Source organism: Solenopsis invicta, chromosome 16 (assembly GCF_016802725.1).
Source record: "Solenopsis invicta isolate M01_SB chromosome 16, UNIL_Sinv_3.0, whole genome shotgun sequence".
Classification (NCBI taxonomy): Eukaryota; Metazoa; Arthropoda; class Insecta; order Hymenoptera; family Formicidae; genus Solenopsis; species Solenopsis invicta.
Window position 1 is genome coordinate 23996711 of NC_052679.1, and position 17674 is coordinate 24014384.

Sequence of the window (17674 nt, forward strand, 5' to 3'; positions counted from 1 at the left end):
CACAAATTTTAAAAGTACCGTATACTTTGGCGAACGTCAAGTGTAATCAAGGAACGTTTGTATGTGTAACGCTTTGACAGCGGTGATAAATTGCGGTTGCATGCGCAAGGATTTCTTAGAATATGCCGCGAGATCGATCCGAATACTCAATATAATTCCTATTTTCGTTTGTCGCGCCATTCTTAACCCAGGAGTAGCCGTGTCCTGGGTTCATTTTGCTGCACTTTTCATTCTTCATTTATATCTCTTAATTTATTGGCATTATATTTCTTCTTTTGCATACATTCTTTAACGTTTCTTCGTATGAGAAATAGATAACGCATTTTCTCTTATTCTTAAGTAGAATTTGATGTATTTACAACAATCTGTCTAAATGATCGTAAGGCGTTCACTTTCGGTAATCTTTTCTCTTCTTTTTTAACACCGCATATTTCTCAATATAACATTGCAGAAAAGTGTATTAATATGAAGGAGCGTACATTTTTTAGAAAATTTTGAAATAGTTTGAATTAATAAAATTCAAAACAGGATTGCAGAAAAATTTTATTTTATTAATATGTTATAACCGATTAATAATTAATAAAAAAAGCATTCCATTAATTTAAACCAATGATTTAAGGTATTTACTACTGGAAAAACTCGCAAAACCTAGAATTTTCAGGAAATTAATTTTTTTATTCTGAAAATTATGGAATTTTTGTAGAAAATTTTTAAAATTTTAGTTTTAAATTTAAATTTTATTTCTTTTTTCTACAAAATTGTTTTTTTGATCATATGTTTTGGATAATTCAATATAATTAATAAAAAATATTCCACACACACACGTATCTACAGTCTCATCTCATATATGATTTGCAAATTTAATTAAAATTACTACTCAAATAATAATTCATGTGATTTTGTATACATTTTCTAGTTTCTTTAAATTGTATTACTTTCGATCTTGAAGCGCGGCTCTTAAATTAAATCAGAATAATAATATTACAATATTAAATTGACAATCAATTTACTAATATTAATACTAATAATCATCTATAAGACTTCCGTTCCCCCAATCTTGAAATACTGTAAAGAGTTTGTTGCAAAAAATATTACCTCAGCCAAGATGGCATTAGTATTATTAAATTTATTTTCAATATAATATTATGATATTATTATCCTGCTATCAGTTTGATTTAATTCAATACAATATGTGCAAAAATATATTTCGATCAAAATGACCGGAATGCACCTAACTAACGTTAGTTAAACTCACGTGTTCATTAGGTTCATAAATGTTTTAAAATGGCTATTTTCATTTAAAATAATTAATTGAAAATAGAATAATGTTTCGCAATTTTACAATAACAAAGTTAATAACGATTTGTCGATTGAAGAAAATCGTGATTTACTCGCCAGAGAGTTGAGATACATAGTAGAAATATAATCACGATGTTATCGAACTATCTTGTAGACGGGAGTGGTACTTCGATAGCCAACGTCAGGGTCGTAAATCGTAGGGAACGCGTTACAGTTGTTTCGATAACGATATCGTAGAGCTAATATTGTCTGGACAGCTGGTCTCGATTCAATTTCTTGCAACGATATTCGCGCGATTTAAGTATCATATATTATTATGCGAATAACTGTCTATGAATGCAATATCCAATCCCACGTTACATGATATATATTTTTTCATATATTTTTATAAGTTATGACAGAATAGTTTAAATTTGATTTAGAAGTTGAAAAAATATATGCTCAAATAAATTTGAAAATACATGAGACTCGAGTGTTAAGATCAACATTAATAAAGCTTTAAATAGCAGAACGTTATTATAGATATGGCATGGTTTCTTAACACTCAGCCTCGGTATTATTTTAGTAAATTCATTTCGGTCTTTCTTTACATTGGGGGACATCGTTTCGATGACTTTGACCTCGACATATAGTTACAGAGGTGAGGGCCACTAATCAACTTTTTCTTATAAATTAATCGGCGGTCTTGTATAATTTTTCAAATATATTTTCATAAGGCTCATTTTTAAAATTTTATTATTTTCTATATATGACACCTCGTGTATGCAGATTTATGATTAGGGGTAGGGGGGTATTTCAATCAAAATTATTTCAAGATAGTATTTATATTTTGATTGTATCATTGATCTTGTTTATCAGCTATTAGTCATGCTTCTTTTGAATCATTATGTATCTTCACTAGTTTCTCAGTGTTATCGGTGATAAACTGTTAAATTATCGTATTGACTCACATGAGTTTTCAACTTTTCATTCTTTCTGAATATATCTCAAAAGTTATATGAGACTATCGATTAACCTTTCGTGGTGCAATATTTTTTTGGCTGCAGCTTTTCTAGTCCAATCAGGTCACTTGTATCACATAATATTTTTGAAAGAGTTTTCGGAATCTAAAAAATCGGGTACACTACTAACATTTCAGAATACGATTTTGCGAGTTTGAGCTGAAACGTTTTTCACTTTTTTGTACGTGTTCGAATTTGAGTTAAAATAAGTGAAAATTGAAAATTTGCCAGGGGTTTTCAAATCTCACTCCAACCACGGTGAATTAATTTACAAGGAAAAGTTAATCAGTTTCTATAACAAATGTTAAGGTCAAAGTCTGGAGCAGTGTCCCCTAATATAAAGATTTACCTCTAGTTGAACTTTCATTTAATAAATAAAGAAGTAATCAAGTATCCCTAAAATATCTCGGCGCTGACAACATTACTTGCAAGTACAGTTCGTCTCGCTGATACATCTCTAATTTGTACAGTGGTGCGAAGATTGATGTCGGGACGAGTGCGGAAGTGAACGAATCACCGCTTTACGAGTGATTCATGTCGGTGCATTGTGCCTGAAATCACGTGACTAAAAGGTATCGCTCTCAGCGAGAAACTTACAACTCAATAGTCGACCCTCCCAAAGCGAATATCGCGCAGCCCAAGAGCACCGGTAATCGTATTATCGTCGTAGTCCGCGAACCGGACCGACCGTCCGGTTGCCGAGGGTGTGCCGCAACTTGCGTGACCGACGCGTGTTTCAGTCGTGTGCATCGATCTTGATGCGCATCCGCCGCGCATCCTCTCCACATCGTCTCGTCGGCGGCGCGTCTCCCGTTTCTCGCAGTATCGAGCACGGCCACCGAAACAAACGGGGACGAACTTTATCGACGTCAGATCGCATCCACGTTTCCGTCCTCCCGCGGGAGAAGCTCTCGTTAGTCGACAGCCAAGTGCTTCAGGAGTAGCAGCAGCGGCGGCGGTGGCGACTCCTGACTCTCATCTTATCGCCTTAATGCGATTCGACCGGCATTACGCGGCTCTCGATTTGTCGCCTTCGTCATCGCGCAAATGCGATTTCGTTGTCGGCGCGCGCGAACGTACCGTAATCTATTGAATGTCAAGTGCAGGCTCTCCCCTTCGCGGGGGATTACTTCATCCTCCGGTCCTTCTCGTTGCCGATCCCCGTCACGAGAACACTTTCATTCGCTCGTACCGGTGCCGAGGATGATTCATGCTCGGCGGCGATTTCAACGTACGCACTTCTCCATACTTTCTCGCTCTTTGCTTTTAGTTTTCTTGCCTAGCACTTCGCATCTTGTCTCTCTTCGCAACTTTTATTTATAACACGATGAAGGTAATGTGCAAAGCGCAAAGTGGGAAGCTGAAGCGAAGTTAGGTATTCGCCAAGTAAGGCACTTATTCAGCATTCAGGGCTCGCGATGAGGAAGAAACTTCTCGTGAAATATGCTGCAACGACGGATCGATATGCGACAATTAAGAAAGCGCCGTTTAATTGCGTAACGTACATCGCACTCGAACGTTATCGCCATAAGTATTAAATCACACACACACACACACACACATACACGTACACTGGAACGTATTTAGAGATCTCATCTTATACGATGGAAATTAAAAATACTGCATTGCGACGCGGTGCTCTGAACACGGATAACACCCCGACTTTAGAGACTAACTTTTTTCTCTCGTGCTTTTTTACCTATACCTCATCGCAAACGAGCACTCAATTCGATTGTTGAGGTCGTTTGAATTTCTTCTCTCACCCTTAATTTAGAATGGACTTTTTTTCCGGCGACTATTTTATTTTGGACGTTCTTTTTAGAAAGAAAGGCAGAGAAAAAGCAAAAAGAGAGAGGGGGTGAGGGAGGGAAGAGGAGAGGGAGAAAAAGCTCCGGCGAAAAATGCTCGCCGTCCGAGAGTTCTCGGACGTTGGAGTGAACTTGACCTGGCTCATCCCATGGCAGATCTCCCTCTAAGCCACTCCCGTGCGCTAGGAAAAGAGGAAGAAATCGAGAAACCCGCGAAACCAGCAGCCTCCGAGCGCGACTGAAAACACTGCCGGCTGTGTGCGGCGCGGCAGGTTGCATGCGCCTCTTTTTTTTCCATCCCCGCCCTCCTCTCCCTAGTTGACGTTCATTTTGCTCCGGTTTTAATTTTCATTCACGGTGGGAAAAATCCTGCTACTCCATCTCCCTCTCTAATTTTCCCGAAATTATGGCTGCTCGTTAACATCGTCCGGTTTAGTTGAATAATTAGCGTTTACATTCGTCAGAGGCGGAAGTTAGCTGGTGCAGTAAATGTCGCTGCGAAACTTTTTAATAGACACGCTTTGTTTAGTGAAAAAAATTTTCCAACGTTTCCAGCGTGCGCCGAAAACGATAATGAGCACACTTTTTATTCTTACAACTTCTTGCTTTTTTTTCCCTTCGTAATCGCATTGTATTCATTTGATATTTGCGTTGAAGTGAAACGGCTGCTCTCACCGGCAAACTGGTCGGTGAATCTGATTCTGGCAATGGTTGAATTTAGACACGTTTCGTTTAACGCTAGCCCAGGGATTAGAACTGAACTCAAAAGACCAATACAGCAGGTCAGACCCTTTGCTAACCGCTAAGTATAAGCCCAAACATATCCTTGCAGATAAGATCTTGTTACACCGTTTTAACGCTCCAAACAACAAGTTACACGTACTTGTATCCGTCAATCTTCTTTATATAATGCCAACTAATCCACAAGCCGTTACATTTTATTTAAAATAGGAAACAAATATTTGCGAAACCAAATTTTTGGGGCTAATTTAGCTAAATGATAAAATGTGCGTTGAATGCACGTAGAGAAGATTTTTGTTAAAAGCTTTGTAACTGCACGATTCTTTAATCGAAAAAGAGGTATTGAAGAATTTAAATATTGAAGAAAAACATCAATTTGCGTAAACCTGTGATCTCTCAAACAAGAATCCGTGTCTTCTTGCTCTCTGAGAACATAGACGATAAATAGAACATAGAGGGTAAATGCAAATAGGGCGCTGACGACACAAATCGACGAGCCTCGATCTTCCGACCCTTCACGCATTGCTCTTTCACGAGGCAAATGGAGAGTCAGATGGCTACGGTGGTTACTGCTGGCCGTGCCAAAACCGCGAGGTCAAATATCTATTAACCTCTTTTGTACGGTACGAGTGAAATTCTCGGGCGTGCGGTTTTCTCGTCAAACGGATTGACGTATTTTGTTACTTGGCGTTTATTGTCCTGTCGAATAAAAAAAAAAAAAAAACATAGCAATCGATAGTTATGATTTATCGATAACCGTAAAGTAAGGAAGAACGATATGATGAGTATTTAAAAATTTAGCTGCATGGATTCTGATCTAAAAATAATTTTGTTAGACCGTCAAAAATATATTCAAAATGCCTAGGTTGATTGTTAGAATATCAAAACATTTTACAGCATTGTTCATGTACTTAAACATCCTTCAGTAGCGCGTTTACCTATAAACTTTCGGGGTTGAAACACTAAAGGCATTAAAACGCTTTATTTTAAAAAAATAGTTTTATTTTTTAAGTTTTTATCTTCATCGCTAAATATACTTTAATAGTTTAATGAATATTAAAAATGTTATTTAATTATTTGTTGTTTATTTATTAGAAAAGGGAAGGGAGGGAGGGGAAACTAAAATTGAGGCATTTGAAGATCATGAGCTCTTGGGAGTAAATTTTGTAAAAGTGACTCTGACGTCCTTAATTTTATAATTTAATAATAATTGAACAAAATTATTTTTGTATACTTTAGCAAAACCGTTCTTTCAGTGTATGTAAATGGAAAAATTTTCTACAATTTTATAATATTTTTATACATGAATTACTTTACGCTACATGTATACAGAAAATATTAGAGTGAAAGATGTGGTTGTAAAAATACATAAAATTTTTGGAAGAGATAATATTGAATAAAATTAAATAAATTGGACATTTTTTAATATTATGCCAGATGTTTCTAATTGTACACGTAATAAAATTGAAATATTTGTACCATTATCTTGCTGTTATCTAGAATTATATTGAATACATATAAGATATCTTATTTATCTTATATGTTTTCAATATAATGTAATTTTATCTCACATGTTAATAAAGTTAAAATTGGATTATTGGAGAATTTTATTTTTATCATAAATTTCTACACAATATTGTATTAAAAAAACAATACATAAACTTTTATAAGTAAATAGTGATAGATGTAACACAAATTAAATGGATATTTTTGTAAGTTTGTAAGATGCTTACAGCAACAATATTAAATAGATTATTTTACTAAATTGATTATTAATCTAACAATGTGATATTTTCGCTTTGACTTAAAACTGTGTTTCAAAATCGAATGGTAATTCAGTAGTTCAAAAAATATAAAAACGAAATATAATTCACAAAAATCATTGGCTAATATAATTTTGTCCACTTATTGAAAATATCAATATTTATTTATCGACAAACTTATAACACACTCGTAATATACAAATTAATATGTCTCAGTACAAAGTTAACATAAATTGTACGAACATCATTAAAACAGTTTCCTTCATTTACTGAAACTCATTATGCATACGGCACACGTTGGCTTGTTGAAGTCGAGAATATTCATAAATCTCAAGAATTAGTCAAAGCGCGTAAATTTCGCAAGATATCTGTCCTACTATTACCGTGTAACCTACGGAACTCTGGATTAGGGTAACAACTTAACGTAATTGATCGCTCGAACTTTCAAGTCCCACGACTTCAACCCCATCGTCTTGCTATCGTGTCACCCCTCGCATTTCCCCCCTTCTCCCTCTTTCACCTTTCCTTAATCCTTTTACGCCTAAAAACGGTCGAATTCGAGCCGTATCACGCTTCCTCAATTTCCGTCTTTCCCCGACTCAACTGGCAGGATTATTTCGTTCCAGGATTCTTCTTCAGTCGCTGCAGTTTGAACGTAATTTCGGCATGCACGTCTGCAGAGAACAACGCTAATGAGATCTGCAGGACTAATTTTCGTTTTGCTTTTCAAGTCTAACTTTCCGACGTACAATATCGCCAGCTCTCCTTTATAATCCATTTCTCTCTTTTTTCCTCTACCTCTCCCTTTCTCTCTTTTTGCTGCCAGTTTTCTCTTCATATTTTGCTGGCCTACCCTCCTGTATTGATCGTGTGCACGTGTGAACAACGTTATAGGGGTTAATGTATTTGGCCGTTTCGTGAAATACATCAATCAATCGTGCTCGATTTTCTAGAAACATAATAATAAGAGATGACGTATCCAGAATATACTTATACATATTTTTTTTAAATTTTATTTGAAACTTTGTAAACTTTTGTTCAAACTTTATATAGCTAATAATTATATCAGAGTACACAGGCAGATAATATAAAAAAAAAATCTTTGAAAACGAATGGCTGTACTGACGGAAATGAATTGAAGCTACGTCTGTAACAAATCCTATTTCAGCTAAAGTCGTATCATGCCATTATTTTGTAATGATGTTGGTATCACTCTCGCGAGATAAATTAACGACGGTACTGCTGTTCTTTAACGAGTAGGGTCGCGCGTTATTATCCTTACATCGGGGAAGTTATATCTCCTGAATTTTTAATTAAAGGAAAGAACGGACGCACATATTTTATGAGGCTTTATTACGTCTGGACCAAATTAGCGAAGTAATTAATGAGTCTGGTGTTAATAATTTCATAAAATATTTAATAGGTATTGATTAATAATTAATTGAAGAATTAATAATTGATCCTTTGATCAGAATTGATTTAACGCGTAAGTTAGGAAAATCAGTAAAAGCATTTTTTTGTTTTGTTTTAAATTGTTCTAAAAAATTTCATTTCTTAATTACATATATGTAATATATATTACAAATATTACATATATTTTGATCTTGTATCTGGATTATATTATTATGTTGCTTATTTTTACTATCTGTTTTATGTTTTTTTTTGTCAGAAATATCTTTTATCCTCGATATTTTTTCATTATTTTATGCGCATGTTTCCGTTTGCGTCAGCATCATCAAACATACAAGCGAAAGTGAAGCTATACTCCCGATCGGTTGCCCTCGTCGCTGTTGGGTTCCATCGAACCCAATTAACGCGAGTCCATCACGTGTCGAACCATGTGCATTGCCGTACGAGAAAGAGGCAACAGTTAACCTCGGCGAGGGGCACTCGAGGGCGGCGAGAGAAAGGCTCCAAACGATGGGTCGTGACGGCAAGGGCTCTAGAATTATCACAGCCCCCGCGCCTTCAGCCTGGAACCCTTTCGAGGGGTTTCTTTCTTCGGGTTCGTGTATGTGCGTGCGCACATGCATGATTATTTGCGCGAATGTGCTGTAAGGACGAAGACGCCCACAAATGGTTGCTATAAGTAACTATCTCTCCGGCCCAGACAATACACATTTCTCCATTAGCAGGCACCCTTCTTCCTATTCTCCGTTTCTCGTCGAGAATCTTTCGTTTCCTCCTTCAAAGACACTTTAGGTGCAAAGTGCATTTTCTGTCTCTTTGAGCGCAATACGTGCAGCAAATATTTACGAGATTGAAAATAGCAATTAACTGATTTTGTACGAATCACTTGGATGCTCGATATTATCTTCATCTAAAAGAGAGAGAAAATTTTTAATTCATTAACATTTAATTATCATTAACTGTCTTTAAAAAAAAGGAAAAATGTGCAGAAATAAGATATGTGTAAGGTTCGATTTATTGAGGTATTAACATGAAACAATTAAAAGGAATAAATCATGGGAGAAGTTTGTATCTTTATTGAAAAAATTGATTTTATTATATCAATAAAATACATGAGTGTATTTCGATAAAAACAAGCAGATTTACTGATTATTATAGTAGGATTTTCTTATCAAAACGTTTGATAGACTACTATAATCTGCTACCTTCCTACAAGATTTCTGATTCGTCTGTTTCTGAGCAGATGATGTTTTGATTAAATTTCTCAGATTTCTAAATAATACAATAAAACTTTTTCTTCAGTGTTATATTTTAAGAAAGCACATGAATATAGTACCTCATAGTTCTCAAGCTGAGCTTTTAAGATGTCAGCGGTGTTCATATAAGATAATTTAAACTAATGTACGAAAGTAACGCGTGAAATATAGTGCTGCATAAACGACATTGGTAACTGGGGCGTTGGACGGTCTTGCTTCCATTGAATTTAAGCAACGCGGTGCGGAGAGATGAAAAGCACCGAGTGAATTAAAAACGTTCGTTTCCTTGCCGGCGCTCGTAAAAGCCACATTTGCCTAACCGTACGAAAAGGGAACCGACGAGTTAAGCCCGATTTATATTCCGACTAGCACGGCAAACAATCTCGAAAACTTCTAACCGCATCGCCCCGCCGCGCCGCGTTCGTGTCCCCACCGAGAGAATTCCGAATCAGCATCTCCCGCTTGCGGAGCTTTAAGCTTCTCTCCAACTTTGGGAAATCTCTCGAAATCAGTCTCTCTTTCCCGAGCGCTTCTTTCCTTAAATTGTGGCGATGTTGAATTCGGCGCCGCCCGCATGGGGGAAGACAGGCATCACGAAAAAGAGAGAGTGATAGGGGGAAGGAGGCACGGGAAGAAAGAGGAGAACGACAACCGCGGAACCGCAAGCTCGGCGAAAGTTCGAAACTCATCTCGATTTCCGTTTTCGAATTTTCACGCTATCCGACGAGATAATGGACCTTCGAGTTATCATTTCCCTCGGGAAATATATCAGCTGAAACGTAAGCATTGCTCACGCGGACGTTACGCAATAATAATCGTATACTTAATTTCACGAGAAAATAATATTCTTTTACATTGTACGTGAATTGCTTCGAATATCACGATAAATAGCGTTATATTCTGTCATATACGTACATAAATCAGGATGTTACCGGAAAAACCTGAAATTTTCAGGGAATTAATTTTTTATCCTTGAAAATCATGAATTTTTATGAGATTTTATTAGTACTCAGAAAAATTTGTGAAATTTTACTTGAAAATTTTAATTCTGCGTCTCTTTCTGACAAAATTATTTGCTCATTTTTTCTTGTTAATAACGAATTAAGTGTAATAATTAGTAATAAATGTTTAGCAATTAATATAATATAATATACACATCTATGTACAGACATGGTTTTAGATTTAGATCCGTGCATATATTGTTCTTGGTACATTCTCAAATTTAATATTCAAAACTGAAGTAGATTTTAATGTGGTTGTGTGATTAAAGAACATTAATAAGGTATAATAAAAAAATTTATTTCAAAGCTGCATTAAAATTCTCTAAGCTTATCTGGAATCTTTGAATAAAATTCCTAGAAAAATACTGAAGAAATTTGTTTTTTTTTTATATAAAATTTGAAAAAGCAATTAATTAACTTGGAAATCTGTCGGTCTATTCTTTCGGTTTTTCTTTCTCCTTCAATCAGGAAGTTGCGCGTTATATCCCGGATAATAAGAGACTTATTTCTGACCAGACCAGATCAGACCCGACCTGACAGACGATAGCGTAAAAGAAACAAGAGCGATTTTCGGAAGAGGGAACAGGGAATAGGGAGACAGGAAGATGGTAACTCCCCCGGAAGAAAGCCGCAAACTCGGCAAAATGGCGAAGAAGTCCGAAATCCATCTCGACCTAACGTCTTCGAATCTTCAGTCTTTCTAGTGAGATAATAAGGTTTCCCGAGTATACCTTTCCGTACAATGTTTCATTCGAGATATATACGAGTGGCACTATTCTTCGAAATCGGCTCTGAAGTATTATTTATTAATTATTTTATTAATTATTACAACATACGCAATTGCGATTACTTATTATTTATACTTTATTATTATTAATTATGTTTTAACTTTTGTCTTGCGCGTTTTCACACGAACAATGTTGTCGAAAGTGTCAGTCAGTTGTATACAGAACAGCGTACGATGTACATACTTTTGGTGCAATCTTTTTTGCGCTAACTTGAAAACGTATCGCGCTTCGCGTGTCGTTAGTGCCGTGCACGATAAATCATTCCCGCGAGACTATTTTATCGGTATTCAAATTTTATTTATAGCAGATTGCACTATGCGTACGAGTTAAACTTCTGAGCTTCGTGTAGCGTTTTAGACTTACTTACGGTAAAGGAATTTATCTGCATTCTCTAAATGTAATATCTTATTACATTAGTTCGATATTACATTCAGAGAATGCAATTTTCCGAGTTTTCATGACAATCGTCCACTTTTGTAGCAATTGCAGCAAGTATATTGAAATTATTAATAATATCATTTATGAACGTGTAGAATTAAATATTTCATATCATGATTTCGTGACATTTGAGAGAACGAGTGTTTCTGAATGGTTGCATTAAAAGCGGCAGTTAATTGAAAACGATATTTATTGGATGAGAAACGTGGTTGATTGGCGTTATAAAAGATTGCCTCTTTATTTTATCAAATGATTGAACCTGCTGATCAATAATCAATATTATAAATAGTGACGAACGCAACTTGACTTATATTCTTAGTCGTATGACCGATGTTCATAGATATAGATTCACAATTGATATTCATAGTCAAACTTGTTTAATTACACTGATATTAAAGACCACAAAGGAATTAAGGAGTGGACAGTGAGAAAGAAATTAAGAATGTTTTTTTATAAAAAAATTTTCTATGGCAATTTTCATAACACAAAACTAATTTCAATGGAAATGTGTGTTTTCTTGTTAAAGAAGAACTTGTCCAAAATGATGTGATTTACATGCGGAAAAGATTAATAAGTAGTTTCTGGAGATCTGTTGCACTATAATTTCCTTCGTAAAACGTTCTTTTATTCATTTTGCTGATTTTTGTCGGATCCGTACACTTACGCATATCTGCAACGCGTGTCGTAACGGGAGCCGTGGATGATAAATCAGCGTTGTGCCGGCATTTTATTGTAGTAGGCATTCTTCTCGCCGTGGAAGGAAGTTTTTGCCACTCTGCGTGCTGCACCGTTCAGTTACACGGTGACGGATAATTAATGCCAAGCGGCGCGCGGCCCTGATTTATTGCGAGTGATGTAATTACCGGCGCGTTCGGACTTGTGCGATACGTAAGAATTTCACAGAGGTTGAAACTTGAAGAGTCACGGTAATTTCCTGCATGATTAATATATATTACAAATCGATTGTCGTTACTGTCGTTATTGAACGATACTTTTAGCCTCCCTTTATTTTTTTTACTTAGTGAACTGCTTTTGATTAAATTAAATAAGCTCTCTACTTTTGTATAATAGAAATTATATTATAAGTGAATTAATATTTAATTAATTGATAATTAATACATAGTTGCACTAGTATTTTATTAATGATTTTGTTTTAATTATTTAGTTAATTGTTATTAATTGTGTTAATATTATTAATAAGTAAGTTATATAAACAGAATCCGTCCGGATCTGCATCCGTAATTTAATTAAAACTATTATGCAAAATATAATTTTTGTTAAATATTAATACTTAATGTCACTTAATTTAATTTGTCATTTGATCTTATTTTATTTTTTTGTTTTTCTATTTTTTCTGAGAAATATATTGAAAGACACAGACATTAATTAATTGATTTTTCTCTCAATTCAAACTCCATTTTTTTTTTCTTAATAATGTCTGTCTCTTCTAATTCACTTTTCAGAAAAAGATAAATCAAATTAAAGCAATAGAATTATTATCTGATAAAACTCTGCTTTGTGAAACTTTAATTACAAAACAAAATGGGCTATAAGAACCAGGCTTATTGCTTATACCGTTAACTTATAAATGTTTACAATTTAATGATTAGTAGTTTATAGAAGTTATTCTTTAAACAATCAACCAGGCTTTTATAGCCCATTTTTCTAATTAAATCAAATTAATAAATTATGGTATTAATAGGGGGGACTTAATTTTTTTTTTAAATAAAATAAACAAAGAAAACAATAATGATAAATAAAACAAAGTAATACTGTTAGATCTTAATATACAAAAATAATTAATTTTGTTAGCATTAATAAAGGTGGGAAAGATTGATCAATGTATGAACAAGGTAGACGAAGAATTAGAGAGAAACATGGATTTACGACTATTATATTTATCTATTTCATATATTTATACAGAATAAAGAGAGCAATATTGTGATAATCAATATAATTTTATTGTATTATCATCAGTAAAATTATATGATTGCAGTGATAATTACAATAATTATGAAATAAATAGTTGGTTAATGAAACGGATTAAAAAGAGCTCTTTCATACTTTTATGAATTACACATAATACGGTTCCTTTTATTACATCGGTATAATAACGAACTTGTACTAAATGCCATTGTATCGTTTTGTGGAACTAATTTGGCGCAGGCTTGATTGATTTAATTAACGCAGTGAAACGTCTTCCTCTGATTTGAAACGTGGTTAAAAATTATTTTTACTGCATTCAAATGGAATTGTTATTGCATAACGTATCTTCAAAGCTTGCTCACTCCTGGACGTATTTATTCGTATTGTGCACTGTGTTAATGCGCGGGCATGCTTTGTGTAGCTCGAGGTTTGCCTTGAGGGGTAAAATTAATGAACTCGTGGTTTTACCTTCTTATACTGGCTATACGAGCTTACCTTTCTCGGTAGCCCAAGCTACCGGACCATACAATGGCCAAACGCCAGCCTAGAAAAGCTCAGGTGGTGTTCAGAGCGCGTAATACGAAACCGTAATCAGACTAATGGCACTATGTTATCTTTCTCTCTTTGCAAAATCAACCATATAACCATCGAAAAGAAAGAAAAGGAATAAAAAGAGAGAGAGAACGTTGTTCCAGTTTAGAATCATAATAATACTAAAGTACTCGTCGAGTGCCAGGTAATTTGAATGACCAAGTATTCCAATAATTGTACTTATAATGAAGAATATAATTTTAATGCTCTCGGTACGTATTCTTCGGTTTTTAAAACAGTTGAAATTAGTTTTAACACTTACTTCTAAATTTTAGAGGTAAATTTCGTTATAAAGGAAAGAATGCGACTTGCACATTTGTCCCTTGTGTCCCTTTAATAGAAAGGAGCGAGAAGCATTAATCCTCTGTGTTTGTATAACGTAATCTACGGTAATCTACGGAAGGATTAAGAAAGCTTTATACGGTCAATTACTCTTTGTACCAGACGGGGGTCAATACGTTAGAATCCAGCGCTATTTACGCTTTCCATGCGGCGAAGTTTAAGACGCATTTACGCGCGTCATGATATGTGCACAAAGCAACTCATTTGGAGCACAATAAAAGCGAATGCGTAGCACCGGTTATGTAAACCGTGCGTAGCCATAAATGCGGGCGTATGGAACGTAATTAACGCAGTCTGTCCGAGCGGGCGCAAGCTCATTATCCGGCGCTTATGTAAGCACCAAATTTTATTGATCAACAAAGGATTCGCGCGAATCACGTTGGTTCTCCACCAGCATTCTTGCTTCTGGATAAACAGAATCAGCCGGCAAACATTATCTAATCCCGTGCAAACAACATCGCGAAGACAATCTGATTAATGAAGCTTGTACTTGTCTATGTACTTACAATGTAAATATAGTACGCGAATTAATATGCTCATAAGTGTAAATATAGATGTTAACGTGAACATTGTGGAGGATAGATTGCACACAGTGATCTTGACGAATTGCTCTCTTAGGAGCCAATCTCTCATTAATCCTCAAATATTTTCGTATAATATTGTAATTTTAGTAGTTGGCATTTTTATATATAATTTTATTAGACAGTTTTTCTATATCGTTAGCTTCTTATAATTTATTAATGAAATTTTGCTAAATGTTCTTCTGTATTTTACTGTTTCAGGCGCTGTCACGGCCAAAGATGCTACATCTTCGAGTTGGTTATAGCGGAGAAGCGTACTCGAGACTTTAGAAGACTCGACAGAAATCTGGTAAGTTCTGATAACTTAAATATCGATTTCATGCTTGAAGAGAATCGAAATTACCTACACTACTGTTTGGTTAAATATTCTGATAAAAAAGTTTTTAAGTGAAGTTTTTACTGCGAACTTGAGTAGTAAATCGACACACTCTAATTGGATTTAGTAAGATTTCTCTATACCAAAAGTGTAAATATTTAAAAGACAAGATAAATTGAAGTAAAAAAATAAATAAAATGAAATGACGCGCGCGCGTGTGTTTGTGTGTGTGTATTTCTATAATGTTATAATAAATTTATTTGTTGTCAAATTGCTAAAATAAATTTTTTATATACGTAAATTGGATCTTTAACGGAAGTGATTTTTATACTAAAGCATTACAGAAAATTATAAAATAACAAGATCCAAAAATTGTGCTTTTTTTAAATCATACTTTCAAAATTCCAATTTTTCCACGATGCCTTATCCTTTCACTGAGGTAATTATAAGCTACTGCAAGCGATTTATTAACATTTAATAAAATGCGCGGTAACGACTTACTTATCAAATATATCAGAAATATAATAAATCTGCGAAGGAAATGTTAAAATGTCTTCTTTTCTGAAGAACTCACGTACGATATGCAATTAAATTGCAAGTACGGCTTAAATGTACTATAATTGCAGATTTTTTTTTGCCCATCCGCCTTGGGCTCCGTGCTTGAACGAAAGTTTCAGCCGAGTGCGCGAGGATTTTACGCTTCCACGACGATTCAGTGGACTTAACGAAAGATTTTCAAAATCTGCTAGCGACTTTCAAGCATAATCCTTCAAGCATAAAAGCTAATTTTAAGCGGCTTCTATCACTTCGATAATACCACAGAAGTTGAAGAGCCAATATTTTACTGAATATTTAAAATGGAAAAACGTTCGTAAAGTTTCCTAATTTATCTCCATTAATTCGATAATACATATTTCATGTGCAATCAAAATAAAATTTCTTGATAATTTGTTCCAATAATTATTCTTTGGCCTTTTCTACGAAATCATATATATAAAACATTTATCTGAAAATATAGGATCTATCGTCTGAGAAAGAGGAATTAAACAGGAAGAAAATAAAGAAGAAAAGGTTACTTTGTAAGATAAATTTATTTATCAAAGTCTCATTTAATGAACTGTAAATTATGAAATAATATGTGATTAAAGCTAATTGAAACTCCTTCTCAAAGTGAACTTCATTTAAGTTAATTGCACGATACTACTTTTTTAAGAAAATCTCACCGATTATTTTATTGAAATGTACTCTCGTGAATTCTCGTCTATAAAGGTCTCGTCTATAAAACTCGGCTCTTCAGACATTTCCTTTGATGTTAGCCTGTAATGTGGATTCGTCTGGATGCTAATTAATATTTCCACTTATCGCATAAGAGCGACTCAACGAGCAGGTGAAAAGCATGAAAATTCCCACGTTGCGTTACGGACCCCCATACAGATAGCAATGTTTACGCTTTAGAATTGCCACGCTGTAATTATTCGCAAAGTTTTTTTCCAAAAAAATATCGCTTTTATACGATATTCATATATAATTACATTATTGCATATTAATTAGACAGGTTTCTGTAATCATAACTCGCTTTAAAATAATTTCGTGTCGTTTGTATATCGGCCTAATCGCATCCTCTACTTTACATAATAACCATGATCGTTAGGAATCAGGCAGATATCGAATATGCTCGCGAAGGAAAGTGGAAGCAGAAGGAAAGGTCTGCCATTGTGGCACGAGGATTTCGTGGCTGGTTGTACGCGGGGGGACTATAAATTTTCAGATCGTGAAACAGGAAGGCGAGTACACGCCTCAGGTCTCTGATACGGTCACGCACGTGCTTCTTCGCACGCACCCGCCTCTCGTTGTTCCCTCCTTGAAATTTTATCGCGGAACGAATCCAACGAAAACGATCATAAAACTTTGCACTTTACAACCCCCCTCGACTCGGAGAAGTCAAGCGCGAGGGGCTGAAAACCCGGCTCGTAACCGAACAGGTATAGACGTGCCTCGATGCTCTCCTCCACCGAGCCCTAAACTGGAAACTGCACGCATTTATATTTTAATTATTCTGACCTCACGTCCGGACGGGAGACAAATGGCACCTCATTTCACAAATGTTGCGCGGTCCACTTAATTAAAACCGATAACTTAATAGTAAAAATAAAAGACGATGAGACGACGCGACTTCTTAATTGCTCCTAATTAGAATCATTGCAAATTATAACTTTTTAATTAAGTTTTCTTACGGGAGAAGGAATCGACAGAGTAGTTCACTTGCATTTATTAAATTCATTTTGTCTCAAGGCTGTTCCAAGTCGAGAGATATTAATATGTTTATAAAGTGCCTTGAAAATCTTAACATTTAACAAGTCATTTTGTAACTATACAGGGTGATTATTAATGAATGTCCCCACTTTTTACCATA

General features: G+C 35.0%; 1 protein-coding gene across 5 annotated transcripts in view; it reads left to right on the top strand.

Annotated features, from left to right (window-relative positions):
* The window catches only part of LOC105199492 (protein tincar), a 164693-nt gene that overhangs the window by 96279 nt on the left and 50740 nt on the right, over nt 1-17674 (top strand). For all 5 annotated transcript variants that reach the window (XM_039459147.1, XM_039459148.1, XM_039459149.1 and 2 more), the window contains one exon: nt 15147-15234. The gene's annotated coding sequence lies outside the window, so the exon portion shown is untranslated. The remainder of the gene's footprint in view (nt 1-15146; nt 15235-17674) is intronic.